The sequence below is a fragment of the Cebus imitator genome, unplaced genomic scaffold, assembly GCF_001604975.1.
Source record: "Cebus imitator isolate Cc_AM_T3 unplaced genomic scaffold, Cebus_imitator-1.0 Scaffold40, whole genome shotgun sequence".
Taxonomy (NCBI): Eukaryota; Metazoa; Chordata; class Mammalia; order Primates; family Cebidae; genus Cebus; species Cebus imitator.
This window is the reverse complement of record NW_016107355.1, coordinates 1,148,712-1,151,984: the sequence shown is the minus strand read 5'-3', so window position 1 is coordinate 1,151,984 and position 3,273 is coordinate 1,148,712. Positions and strand designations below refer to the sequence as shown.

Sequence of the window (3,273 nt, the reverse complement as noted above, 5' to 3'; positions counted from 1 at the left end):
GCCATTGCACTCCAGCCTGGGTAACGAGCAAAACTCCGTCTCAAGAAGAAAAAAAATAAATAAATAATAATAATAAAGCAACAGAGGAAGGATTTACAACTGTAAACGTTTTTTTTTTAATTTATTTTTTTTAAAGACTGGGTTTCAGCATGTTGGTCAGGCTGGTCTTGAACTCCCGACCTCAGATTATCCGCCCACCTTGGCCTCCAAAGTGCTTGGATTACAGGCGTGAGCCACCACACCCAGCCAACCGTAAACTTTCTTAAGCAAATGCTCTTAAGAAGAAGAGAGGCCAGAGGCCTGTAGTCAGGTTTTCCCTAGATACAACAAGTTCATTTAACATCTTTGAGCTTTTTCAGACAGAAATTTAAACCCACCCAGCCAGGGCTGGTTTGTCCCAGGGACAAGGCCTGAGGCTGCTAGAAGCCATGTTAAACTTTGATCTAGTCTTTTTTTTTTTTTTTTTTTTTTTTTTTTTTTTTTTTTTTTTTTTTTTTTTGAGACAGAATTTAGCTCTGTTGCCCAGGCTGGAGTGCAGTGATGCAGTGATGCAGTGATGCACTGCAACCTCCGCCTCCCAGGTTCAAGCAATTTTCCTGCCTCACCTCCTGAGTAGCTGGGATTACAGGCACCTGCCACACAGCCGGCTAATTTTTTGTATTTTTAGTAGAGACAGGGTATCACCATGTTGGCCAGACTGGTCTCAAACTCCTGACTTCGTAATCCGCCCATCTCAGCCTCCCAAAGTGCTGGTATTACAAGCATGAGCCACTGAGCCCAGCCTGATCTAGTCTCTTATAGCAGCAGTTTTAATGGAGTGTTCTGAAGAGAGTTTTTGCAATTCTCAGCATGTAAAGAAGAATGTCTCGACTGGGTGCGGTGGCTCACGCCTATAATCCTAGCACTTTGGGAGGCCAAGGCAGGTGGACTTGAAGTCAGGAGTATGAGATCAGCCTGGCCAACATGAAGAAACCCCATCTCTACTAAAAATACAAAAATTAGCTGGGCATGGTGGCTCGTGCCTGTAGTCCAAGCCACATGGGAGGCTGAGTCGGGAGAATTACTTGAAACCAGGAGGCAGAGGTTGCAATGAGTCGAGATTGCACCACTGCACTCCAGCCCAGATGACAGAGCAACACTGGATCTCAAAAAAAAAAAAAAAGAAGAAGAAGAATGTCTCAATATAGACACTTTAAAATATGATTACAATCATCCTTCAGTATCTGCAGAGGATTGGTTCCAGGACTCCCTTAGATAACAGAATCCAGACAGATTCTCAAATCCCTTACAGTTTGCCTCAATATGGGTGGGTTCTGCCTCAGCTGTTGGAAAATATTCCATCAGTGATTGGTTGAATCCTGGGATGCAGACTTTGATTTCCGGATGGTGTAGAAAAAAGAAAAGAAAAGAACCTGGGATGCAGAACTTGGCAGATACTGAGGGCTCACTGTATTTTGAGGTGATAGTATTATGATTACCTATTTTGTATGTTTAGATATTTTTATACTACGATGTTTGTGTAACAATATAGATATTAATTCCATATAGTCCATATATTTACATATATTCTTTCTTCCTGTACTTTTTTTTTTTTAATGATAAGAAATGTCAAAGGCAGGCATTGTGGCTCATGCCTGTAATCCCAGAGTATGGGAGGCTGAGGCAGGAGGTTCACTTGAGACCAGGAGTTTGAGACCAGCCTGGGCAGTATGGTGAGAGCCCTGTCTCTACAAAGAATGAAAAAATTAGCCTGGTGTGGTGGTGCACACCTGTATTCCCAGCTACTTGGGTGGCAAGGCAGGAGGGCCACTTGAGCCCAGGAGGTAGAGACTGCAGTGAGCTATGATCGCACCACTGCACTCCAGCCTGGGCAACAGAGTGAAGTACTGTCTATAAAACCAAGTACATAAATACATTTTTTAAAAAGGAAATTTAAAACATATACACAAGTAAAAAGAATAGCAAAGTCCTCTTGAATCACTTATTGTCAACAGTCATGAACATGTGGCCAGTCTTGTTTTATCTGCCCATGCTGGTCCTAACCTCCTACACTTAGACTCTTTTAAAGCTAATCATATCATTTGAAGACATAGTATCATTTGATCCAAAGATACTTCAGCACATATCTTTAAAGGATAAAGAGTCTTTTCTTTTTTCTTATTTATTTATTTATTGAGTCTCTGTAGAGACTGTCAAAAATTGACAATGCCGACTGTATTTCAAGTCCTCATGGCGGGGTATTGGGAAAAGTTTTCAATTAGCAATAACCGCACTTCGGATAAACCTCATTGGCTATGATACTGCCACTGCGCAAAGCTAGGAATAAAGAGCCTTTCTAAAACCAACAGTTGGCGGGTGAGGTGGCTCACGCCTATAATCCCGGCACTTCAGGAGGCCGAGGTGGGCGGATCACCTGAGGTTGGGAGCTTGAGACCAGCCTGACAAACATGGAGAAACCCCGTCTCTAATAAAAATGCAAAAAAATTAGCCAGGTATGGTGGCGCATGTCTGTAATCCCAGCTATTTGGGAGGCTGAGACAGGAGAATCACTTGAACCCGGGAGGCAGAGGTAGCTGTGAGCCTAGATCACTTCACCACACTCCAGCCTGGGCAACAAGAGCGAAACTCCGTCTAAAAATAATAATGATAGCCGGGCGCGGTGGCGCATGCCTGTAGTCCCAGCTATTCGGGAGGCTGAGGCTGGAGGATCTCTTGGGTCCAGGAGTTCTTGGCTGTAGTGCGCCATGCTGATCGGGTGTCCGCACTAAGTTCGGCATCAATATGGTGACCTCCCGGGAGCGGGGGACCACCAGCTTGCCTAAGGAGGGGTGAACCGGCCCAGGTCGGAAACGGAGCAGGTCAGAACTCCCGTGCTGATCAGTATTGGGATTGCGGCTGTGAATAGCCACTGCACTCCAGCCTGGGCAACATAGCAAGATCCTGTCTCTTAAAAAAATGATAATAATAATAATAGTGATAATAATAGTAATAACAGTAGTACAGCCTGTAGTCTCTGCTGCTTTGGGGGCTCAGGTGGCAGGATCACTTGAGCCCGGGAAGTCAAGGCTGTAGTGAATGAAGTTTGCACCACCACATCCAGCCTAGTTTCCAAAAGTGAGACCCTGTCTCAAAAAAATGAAATAAAATAAAATACCAGTAATGGGCCAGGTGTGGTCGCTCATGCTTGTAATCCCAGCACTTTGGGAGGTCGAGGTAGGAGTGTCAGAATTATTTGAACCAGAGCAACTCCATCTTGAGTAGGGGCGGAGTAAC

General features: G+C 44.5%; 1 non-coding gene across 1 annotated transcript; it reads right to left on the bottom strand.

The window, feature by feature from the left end:
- Positions 1-2,177: 2,177 nt before the first annotated feature.
- LOC119470784 lies at positions 2,178-2,318 on the bottom strand. Its single transcript, XR_005199750.1, has one exon. It is a non-coding gene; the product is annotated as a U4 spliceosomal RNA (small nuclear RNA).
- Between the last annotated feature and the right edge of the window lie 955 nt (positions 2,319-3,273).